Source organism: Bidens hawaiensis, unplaced genomic scaffold (assembly GCF_021521415.1).
Source record: "Bidens hawaiensis isolate Kalapana, Puna unplaced genomic scaffold, B.hawaiensis_p1.1 tig00005162_1, whole genome shotgun sequence".
Classification (NCBI taxonomy): Eukaryota; Viridiplantae; Streptophyta; class Magnoliopsida; order Asterales; family Asteraceae; genus Bidens; species Bidens hawaiensis.
The window spans coordinates 264765-276025 of NW_027491330.1; the positions used below are offsets into that span (position 1 = coordinate 264765).

Below are 11261 nucleotides of genomic sequence, written 5' to 3' on the forward strand. Positions count from 1 at the left end.
ACTAAAAAGAAATACAAAAAAATACATAACTAAAAATAAAAAAAAGTACATAACTAAAAAAAATACTAATATCCATAATATTCGCGCATTTTTTCAATTCGTTGTTGTTGCAATAATGCGACCTCTTCGTGTAACCCGGTCGCTTTGAGGGATTCGTATTCTTCACTCATTTCCCGCAATTCCAACATAGCGACAATCTTTTCTTGTTGTTTGTTGGTTTCTATCATGGCATCATTGAGTTCCTCGACACACTTTTTGTATTTTTTGATGATTTCTTTCATGGTAGCGGCGAGTTCCACGAGTTTCGGTTGGTTCGGGTTGTTTGAAGGATTCATTTTACTAGATTTTTTGAAGAATTTGAGTATGAATTGTGTATGAAATGGAGAAGAAGGGTGTATGTTTATATATATATATATATATTGTTTAAATTAATTATTTTTTTTAACATTTGACCTTTGTCAAATGGTCATTTATATATAACAAGTTTTTTACCTGGCGCAAGTTGGTAAATCCGGGCGGTGGTAAACCCAAGCATTACAGGTCCTAAGTGTTGAGGCGGTAAGTCAACGTGAATACGGTCGGTTTTGGTTACGTGTGTTATTGTACGGGAACCAAAACCAAAAAGTTATAAAAATTAAGATTGATCAATGGGGTGACGTTGGTTGGTAAAACTCGAGCGTTGTTGATCCCTGATGTTGATGTGGTGAGTCTATGCAAATTCGGTCGGTTTTTTTCACGTCCGTTACGAATTCGAAACTAAAAAAAATTTGGCATTCGGTTGGTTTCCGTTACTCGTTATGGTACTGGAACTAAAACAAAATGTGATAAGTCTACGCATTAGGTCAGTTTCTATCGCGTTCGTCACGGTATAAAAAAACAAAAATTATATAAAAAACCTTGATGCAATGAAACTTTGCCAAGTGAACCAATTATATATCAACGTCGTCAAACTTTCTTTTTATATATATTAGTAATATTATTATTTTCTAAACCAACAGGCGACAAATACAACCCACCCCCGCCCCTTTTAGCCCAATTATCGCGGGGGGGGGGGGGGGGGGTGTTCTAGCCCCTTCTCACCTGAGCCCACGCCCACTACACTCAGCCTTAGAGAGTTTTAATCATTTTAGAGTTGATTTTTAAACTTTTTATAAAATAGAAATACACAAACCAATTATATGAAGTTTTTTTTTCGTTAATGATTTATAATAATCTAACCATAAAACCCAACCACAGGTGGAAGTCAAATCTAAAAGTGTTGATGCATCTGATTCATTCAGGTAAATCATCATAACTCCATTGTATTTAATCGCCTTCAACTATTGTTACTGATTAACGTGAACTCATACATTCACTTAGGGTTTATGATCGATCGCATAGATAATGGAGTTTAAACCACGTGATTATAGAGCAGAAGAAGAAGCCTATTCACTCACCAGAGTTTCAGCAGCATCTTCACATCCTCATCCTCTATGTTCGCCCTCAGTTTCATCAAACACGCAGGCTTAGTTATCGTTCCTCCGTTAACAGATTGTTTCAGTTTATTATGATCTTACGGCCGAAAACCCTAAGCAATGAGGTCGAGCAAATACGCGATCTATATATGGTGCATTTTATTAGGGACAGCGAAATGAAACTAGAATTTTAGGCCTCGAATTTCCATAACAAAATTAATAATTATACATAATATGGGATTTAACTTAATGTTTGTGTGTTTAAATTGAAGTAGGTCTGTGAAGGTGTGAGGAATTGCATTGCTTATGTATCTACAAAAAATGATGACAACATCTTGATTTATTATTATATTTGGAGTGAAAGCAAGATAATTTTTTTTACAACAAAGCTTCGTTTTTAAATTTCGAATGGAACCTTTAATGCTACATATGTCATTTTTGTTGAACTCTGTGGTTCTAAAAATTCACATAGAACACATACGGAATTTTTGTCACTTCTGAGTTTTATCCAATTGAATATTTTGGATGAAGCACCGAATTAATTCAATCTGAAAGTGTATATCACGACTCTTTAGATTATCCAGGCGGTATTGCTCACAAATCCCCTACAGTTATTGATCCAAAACCTAAAAAGTTTGTTGTTAATTTATAGGTTATTAATTTGATTTGATTTATATATATATATATATATATTGAGAAATTTTAATTTTATGATCACATTGTTATCTATAAACTATACTGAAAGGCACTTTAAGATTATTTAAATATAGATGATAAGTGACTTAGTTTATTACAATGTGTATTATATTGATATTGCACAGGGCTAAGTTTAATCATATGGTATGACAGGATAATGTGAGCGTCGAATTCTTTGACCCCTTAAGGGGTCTATCAACAGAAATACCTGAAACTGTTGCAGAAAAACATCCTGCTGGTCATACAACCTCTCATCTATCAACAAAGGAATGGACTTCTTTTAATAAGTTATTAATGCAGAGATTTCATGTGCCAAAAATGATAACAGTTTCTGCCGTAAGTCTTTTTAAAATTTAAACATTATTGTATAAATAAAACATACGATGCCCTATAAGTAGCGCTTAACCTGGTTCTTTTCTGATTACAGTGGTCAAGCAAAACTATAAGAGGCAAGAAGGGTATGGTTTGTTAATAATTTTCATATTTCTATTTTTATCTTTCTACCTGTTGATTAATTTAAAATTGATTTTTCTTTAAATATTTTTAATAGCAGTCGGAGAACTACCAGCAAATTCACAGTCAGATTAACTGAATGATTCTGAGAAGTTGTCTGAAAAAGGGTTCAAGGCTGTAAGTCAGCAGGACTACATAAAACGAATGCATGAGCTTAAAGATGAGATCACGCATTCTTGGCGTTCTGGTGATCGTGTAACATCTTTAAAGGTGTCAATTAAGGTATTTCCTATGTGTTACCTTTATTTAATATGATTTTGTAATTTAGAAATTAAAAGTTTGCCACCCTGCAGGTTGCTAGGCTTCTGATGGACTCGTGTGTGGCACAATTTTATCCAACTTCATTTGTTCTAGTTACTGATATAATGGACATGTTAGGTGATATGGTATGGGAGCGAATTAGGGAGAAAGCTGAGTTTGCAGATTACGGGACCAAGATTTGCACTTTATCAGGTTTTATTTCCTCTGCAGTCACAGAATTATGAAATTATTTCACCACCAATGTTTATGATGTTATTGAATTTAACAAAGATATACTGACAATTCGCAGATGACTTTAAAGCAAATAATATATGCATTGAAGCCAAAGAGACATGCAATAACTGGTTCAGAAAAATTGCTCCCATTCACGAGCTTCTTCCACGCATGTGAATCCCTTATTCTTATCTTTCATTCGATACATTATAATTTTATATTTGTGTAACAACTAAACTTAGTGAAATTGCTAATATGTCATTTTTCTTTAGCTATCTTGAGCTTGCTATATTGCCATGCTGGCGGTTCTTGCGTGATGATGTCACAAATGACCTCATGCTTCTGGTTATGATGATAAGAGGAATTGCAGATCCATTGGCATCAGCTTACTGTCGCTTCTTTTTGATTCATCGTGCCCAAAAACTTCCCCAATGCGATACAGGTACATGTTTTTTTGATGTTTTAACGTGAAGCATATAATATTTATTGGTCTATACATATAATTTAACGTGTTTTGACTATTATGTAGGGCATCTAGTAACTTGCATAAGTGATCAAAAAATTATACTGAAGCAAATTGTATCTACAAAAGTAACCAAGTATGGGAACTTTTTGGGAGATCACAAGTTGCTTATTAGCTTGATGGAACCAACAATTGAGTATACTATGAGATGCATTTTTAAGGATCCAAACAAGGTTAGATAATGCTGACTTTATGACTACATATTTATTGCTTTTAGTTTAACTGTTTACTAAACAGTATTACTGATATTCACAGGTTGCTGATATGATTGTGAGACTTGAATTAGGGAAAAGCCCATTAGAGTTAAATGGGAAAGCTCCTTTGATATCAATAATCCTGCATTATTTACTCAAGGAGCTTCCAATTGAAGTAGTTTGTTCTAATGCTTTGGAAATTCTTCACCTTGTTGACTGCAGTAGTGATTTTTCGTTTGATCAGGTATTTTGTAGAAGAAATTACTCTTGTTAAATTTACTTTATGCATTATCAAGCTGTTAAAGCTGTTATCTGTGCAGTGTTTAAATTACAAGATGCTTGGATTGAAGCTTTGTGAGGGAATAGATCAAGTAAACCTGGTTGATGCAGTAATCGATGAAGTAATTCAGGTACTTTTGAAATGTCTAGGAATGTCAGTTTGCTATATCTAATAATATGTCTAATCATCAAATAATAAGAACTCTTCCACTTAATAGTTTTCTAAAGTTTCATTTCAGGCTGCTAACAAAAGGAAGATTCTTGATGAGTACTTGAAGATCTTGGATGCCTATATGGATATTATTCTTCATTATAAGATGGTACATTTTATGAACTATGATATTTTAATTAGAGTTATTTGGCACTAAAGTCAAGTTATTTGTTTTCAGTTAGTTTCTGCAGTTGATGTTGTATTGTTTGCCCACAAACTTATGCACTTTGTCTATGTTTTTCAGGATCAATCTCTAAGTTCTATTCTAAGTGAAATATATGAAAGACCGTGCAATGAAGTGGTTACTGAAGATGAAATGGCTAGCCTGCAATCAATCGTTGTGAAGCTGGTCACACATTTTGATGACATGAAATATGTTTTTGATCTGGTAAGCTAAACAAGAAACAGAAACATAATATGTTCAAATTTCAAAATGTTCAAATAACTATTAATCTGATAATAGTTATTTTTTCTTACTACAGGATTATTTTGTTGACATATTAGATGTCATGCATGGGAGTTCAAGAAGCATTGTATGTATGCACATCCTCACTAATGCCACAAGGTACTGTTTTCTATTACAATCTGAAAAAAATTACATGCTGTAGCTCGTGAAATAATATAGGAAAAACTGTTAGTTTAATTTGGTCTTTTGGCATTTATAATCGAGCAGAAAGGATCACATTGATGATCCGACCACTGTAAAACTGCTTTTTGATGTTGCTCAGTCTCTGCATGATAATGTAGACTTTTCAAACACGAGACAGGATGATAATCAACAGGCAGAGCGTTTGGTTGCTCGTCTTGTTGATAAGGTAATTTGTCTTCTGGTCTAATTAATGCTTATTATGTATTTTTATAAGTTTATTTTTATTCCATGATATTTGCTTCATCAAAACATCCAATGTGTATAGTTTGTAATGTTGACTGTCCATTATTGTTAGGTTGACCATGGTATGGATTTGGATCGCCATTTGGCTTTCTTGGTTGAGTGTCGTGGAGCTTTCAGTAGCATAAATGATTTGAAGGTATACAGTGTTATTTGTAGTTGCTATGCCATTTTTTTATATTAACAAACGTATTAACTTTAATCACTGACAATGTGACTCAATTTGCAGGAGATTCTTGTTCATTCAAGCAATCTTTTAGCTACCAGAGCTTTGAAAGAGAAAAAAGATAATCACAATTTTATAAAATCTTGCATCACTTTTAATGAAGTTACAATACCATCTATCCCATCTTATTCCAGGCAGTTAATCTTATATCTTGAAACCGCAGAGGTAAACATTTGTAATCTTTGACCTGTTAACAACAACCGATCACAAGCATTTCTATTAATATTATAATTATAATTCATTTTAATCTTCAGATTTGTTTGTTTGGAGGCTTGATTTCTCATTCAGATGGACTTCTAGATTCTGCAGTCTGCTGCTTACAAAATGTTTACTTGGTAGATGGTCAGTTCTGTCAGATACATTAGTGTTTTAGTATTGTTTTTATAATCATATTTGACTTATATTACTTTATTGAAAAGATGCATCGTCTTATATCTCTTGTGCCTGTAGGTTTGAATAAATCCAATGAAGATGCTGATAGTATTGTTTCATTAACTAGAAAGCTGTGCAGCTTCATGCTCATGGTTCCAGGTTTATTATATACAGTTATCTTTGAGTTTCCAATTTTATAAAATAATAAACAATTTGAATCTTTTTTAGTTAACTTATGTTTAGTTTTCTTGTTAAAGTTAATTCGGAACAAGGAGCTATGTATATCCCAAAGAGCATATTATCATTGCTTGATTCACAATCATGGTTAGGATTCCATCTTTCAAATCTTAATTTGATAATGGAAACAGATATATATTTATACTTATTTCATGATTTATGACAATTTTTTAGGGTTACACCAAAACTAAGGATAAGGGTATTATGTTCTCTTCTTTCATTAGTTGCTACATTTGCTCAAAATGAGCTCCATATCATGCAATTCACGAAGAGGTACTTCTGAAATCCTGTTTACATCTTTTAGAATTCAATGTACGGTAACGTGTCAAAACAAGATAATTTCAAAATTTTAAGTTTTTATGAGCTTGCTAGTCAAATATGACCAAAATTATATAAATCTAATAATAATGTAACTTTTTGAATAAAATGATTTTTGAGAGTTTTTATACTTCAAAATACAGTTTAGGTGATTTTCGACTCATTTGACCCATTCAATCCGCCTGACCAGTTTCCTTTTAACTTTTTAAGAAATTTCTGAAATGGCACGAGGCTTGCTTATTTTTTTTCAGGTTATTGGCAATGATCGTTTATTTCTTGGTGATGCAACATATTTTCAAGAACTCGGGTCGTTATCTAGGGTTATTCTTCAAAACATGGTGGATACTATTGCACAAGAATCTTCACAGGTGATTTAAGTAAAAATTAACATGCATTTACCGAAAGATTCAATGTGTTTATCGTGATACTAATAATCCTGCTCAGGTTACGCGAGGAAAGCTGGCACTAGAAGCTTGCAACTGCATCGCCTCATTTTTGAAAGTAAGTTTCATATATTTTTTTTTATCATTTTGAACAAATAACGAACAGTTTAACTATTGATTCATTGCTGGATATCTATTGTGCAGGTGAATCATGAGATATCGTCTGTATGTTCTAAGTTGATGGAAACGGCTGTATCATGTCTTGGAGGTGATGATAAATATTTGCAGTCAACTACTGATTTTGTGCATAAACAGTCTCCAGTATCTGTTGGGGGAGAATGATTGTTAATATTATAGGGATCAAACACTAAATGGAGCATTTTTTGTTGTGAAATTTTTATGTTAAGATTCGTGAATTGTGAAACACAATATTTACAATATAGATGCATCTTTTTTACACCAACTATAATCATTATAAATTTGAGTTTGTTGAATCCTTCATACTTATCAATTGCGTTAGGCACCCTCAAGGCGCAAAGGCCTCTCCGAGGGCCCAGGCGCAAGGCACAAAAAAAAAGCGTTGGCCTAAAAAACAAGCGCACTTAAAGAGAATTGATCAAAACAGTGAACTAAAATAACAAAATAAACATGTTGCATCATCATTAAAACAAAGTGAACTAAAATAACAAAATTTGATCATCTGACATTACACATCAACAAATCAACATATCTCACCAAAAGAGAGTTTATTCAAAAAAAATTATATGAGCATCTTCAATTAAAAGAATTTATACAGTAAACTAAATTATTTTAAAGTTTTAAAACATGCTAACATGTTGCATCATCATTAAAACAACATATAGATCACTATATAGATATAGATTAGTATAATTTTTATTTTGTAAAATACAAAATTAATTATCTCTCACTATATAGATATTGTTATAAATATATATTATCGTGGTTATCAATACCAAATATAGTTAGGCTTTTTCTCCAAGTTATCTTCACCTGTATATACATATCATTGTATCATATTGTATAACACACCTAATCAATGAAATCTTCCATCTTTCTCCTTACATCTCTTTGTTATATGTTCAGCTATTAGGCTTGTTTCACAACACATTATCAGCACGAGTTGCTTTTAGAGTTGGATTGCATCATCACAAGGTACGTCAGTATTGCCTAATAAACTTATTGTTTTCAAAGATGATGATGATGATGATATGAAACTTATTGTTTCGCCCTGCTTGCGGTGCGCGCATATAATGTATATATGTGTGAACCCTCAGGTGGACAAAAGTAAAATTGCACTAATTTTAACGTTATTTTACTAATCTCGTGAGAATAACGTTAAAAGTGGCAGAAGGTTAATCAGGCATCATGTGGTGGCATTGATAGCCGAAAGACAATGGTACATGCACCAATCAGCCGGTGTCCCGATGATTGAGTGCTATGTGCCTTATGTCCAAGGCTTGATGCAAAACTACTATCGAGCCGGGGGTCTCATCGGAAGCAGCCTCTCTATCCCTATGGGGTAGGGGTAAGGCTGTCTACATCTTACCCTCCTCAGACCCTACCATAGCTTGGCTATTGGTGGGATATACTGAGTACGATGATGATGATGATATGAAACTTATTGTTTTCAAACCTTAATTGTAATTGATAAAATATTAGTTTGCATTAGACTTGTTTTTCTATCAAATCTTTCAAAATAATTTATATTATAAGTTATACAAGTTTAGATTAATTCGAGATTAATATTCCACAAATTAAATTTGTGATAGTAATTTCTGTGATTAATTTTGCCTAGAAATTAAAGGGTTTTTTTTCGGAATTTAACTTGGCTCACAGAACGTTTGTGTTTTTTCTTAAATTTATTTATTGGTATTGAAAAAATAATCTAAAGTCTTATTTATGTTTCTAGTTTCATCAAACTTAAGAAAAGGGATTTAGTCGTTAACTTGTGATGCTCTTTTATGTTTTATTAAATCCAGTTAAATGAATGATAACTCTTTAGTTTTATTAAATTTAAATTTCTATCAAAAGAAAAAAAAACTTATAACGAAACTTATTCTGATAAAATTTCATATAAAAAGGTATTTATTATATTCCAAATTGTATGCCAATATTTTTCTTATGCATATATAGGCAAAAACCTATTTTATTAAAAAGATGTTGTTTCGTTTTGAGTGTAAGATTATTTTAAGAAGAAAATTTTAATTGATATGAAAACATGAGATTAACATATTTAATATTATTTTTGTTAGAAATATGTTAACATGTATGTTGTTTAAATTAAGTTTTAAGCAACCTTTAAACATATGACTTTGCATATTTATGTTTTATATGTTATTTGTTTTAATATGTGCAAATAATTGGTATCTAAACGGTCTATCTACACATTAACTTTAAACATATGGTTTGCATATATAATCTTTATTAGGTATAAAATTATGTCCATATACTTGTCTTATATGATGATGAATGATGTTTAGAGACATAATAAACTTTACATATATGATTGGTTAAATTAAGTTTTATCCTACTGAGTGTTTATATATAAATTAATATCATCCAAATAGGTAAATTATATACGGGTATAATTTCCATATACGATACATCATGATTCTTAGTGATATATATTTCATAATTAAATAAGCTTGTTATATGGTTATTTTGATAGAAGTTTGTGCTAATCAAAGTGATAATGACTTAAAAGATTTAAGCAAGAATTATAAACATTCGCTTGTTTTGGAAACTATATATGTTGACGAGATTTTATGATATTGATAATCATCGTTTGAATGTACAAAATTTATACATCCTTTATTATGTTTATTGGATTTGTCTATTGATATTTTTGTATGTGACCCTCTGGTTGACTAGCTGATTTTGTAATCCCTAAAAAATAATAAAAAAAAATCAGTTTTTCTTAATTATTTTTCGGGTGTTTGGTAACAAGCAATCAACTTCTTAAATAGTATTTTTAATAGAATTTGAATTTATTCTATTTACTTTATAGACAAACAGGGTTTTGTAAATTAACTTATTGTGAGTAATATTTTATATGTTTTCCACAATAACATAATTTATTATTCTAGACAAATTTTATTTCATCACATGAACTTGACGAGGATATTGGTTGATGCAAGTAAAACAAATATATGTAATATATTTATATCCTAGTACATGTGAATGATTTGAGCATTTTTGATATCATAAAGTTTTATTATAACTTGGTGATATATTAAATCATGTATTGTACGTGTCATATAACTTTGCATAAACCTTGTATTTTATATTCTATTATTTATTTATTTATTTATGTGGATCAACAACTAAACAGAAGTTAGGGTTTATTGTTACTCTTATGAAAGAGTATGCATATAGTTTTATGATACCCAATATGTATTCTCCAAGAATCTCATAATTGAATGCTATAGAGTAGTCGTCTCATGAACTTTACATAACACGGTCATGTAATTAGTTCATAATTAACGTTATGTGATGACAAGATTGTTTATAAGAAAATTTTTAGATAAGACAATTCTTATTTGTCACACTTCAATTATGCTCCTCATCATCATCATCATCGTACTCAGTATATCCTGCCAATAGCAAAGCTATGGTAGGGTCTGAGGAGGGTAAGATGTAGACAGCCTTACCTCTATCCCATAGGGATAGAGAGGCTGCTTCCGGTGAGACCCCCGGCTCGATAGTAGTTTTGCATCAAGCCTTGGATATAAGGCACATAACACTCAATCATCAGGACATCGGCTGATTGGTGCATGTACCCTTGTCTTTCGGCTATCAACGCCACCACATGATGCCTGATTAATCTTCCGTCACTTTTAACGTTATTTTCACGAGATTAGTAAAATAACGTCAAAATTAGTGTAATTTCACTTTTGCCCACCCGTGGGTTCACACATATATACATTATATGCGCGCACCGCAAGCAGGGCGACTTCAATTATGCTCCTAATGTATATTATTTAAGGAACATGAAGTGTTTGAGATGACTTCACATTCATGAGTTTGAGAAAATAAGAAAAACCATGAAATTTTGTGGCTTTACTCCATTCCTAAAGTGAATGTGACTATGTATTGATCGCTTTGATCACGACATAATTGAGAAAATTATATTGATGGCCATGTTAATATTGAGATCGACCATGGGAATTAAGAGTATTCATGTAAATAATGAGATCGACCACAAAAAGTGGTAAATGGATTAATCACATATGAGAACAAAGTATGAAAATACAAATGTGAAATCACATGATCGCTTGAAACGATAAAACAATATTCTCTCATGTTTATAGCATTGTATTAAAGAAGCATAATACATATACGATTGTAAACCTGAAGTTTATGGATCATGATTATATAATGGCATGACCGGTTAGACCACACCGAGTCAATGATGTGAAATATATTGAAGAACCATTTGATTCTTCGTGATAATTGAACATGCAAAGTTTGC

General features: G+C 31.7%; 1 pseudogene across 1 annotated transcript; it reads left to right on the plus strand.

Moving 5' to 3' along the window:
* The first annotated feature begins 2807 nt into the window (after positions 1 to 2807).
* Positions 2808 to 7159, plus strand: LOC143629109 (uncharacterized; annotated as a pseudogene). Its single transcript, XR_013152875.1, has 20 exons — positions 2808 to 2885; positions 2957 to 3116; positions 3214 to 3310; positions 3410 to 3579; positions 3667 to 3833; positions 3916 to 4098; positions 4175 to 4264; positions 4373 to 4453; positions 4589 to 4732; positions 4827 to 4909; positions 5018 to 5159; positions 5289 to 5372; positions 5463 to 5624; positions 5714 to 5801; positions 5910 to 5990; positions 6089 to 6155; positions 6243 to 6341; positions 6638 to 6754; positions 6831 to 6887; positions 6974 to 7159. The product of XR_013152875.1 is annotated as an uncharacterized LOC143629109 (transcript).
* Positions 7160 to 11261: the final 4102 nt, after the last annotated feature.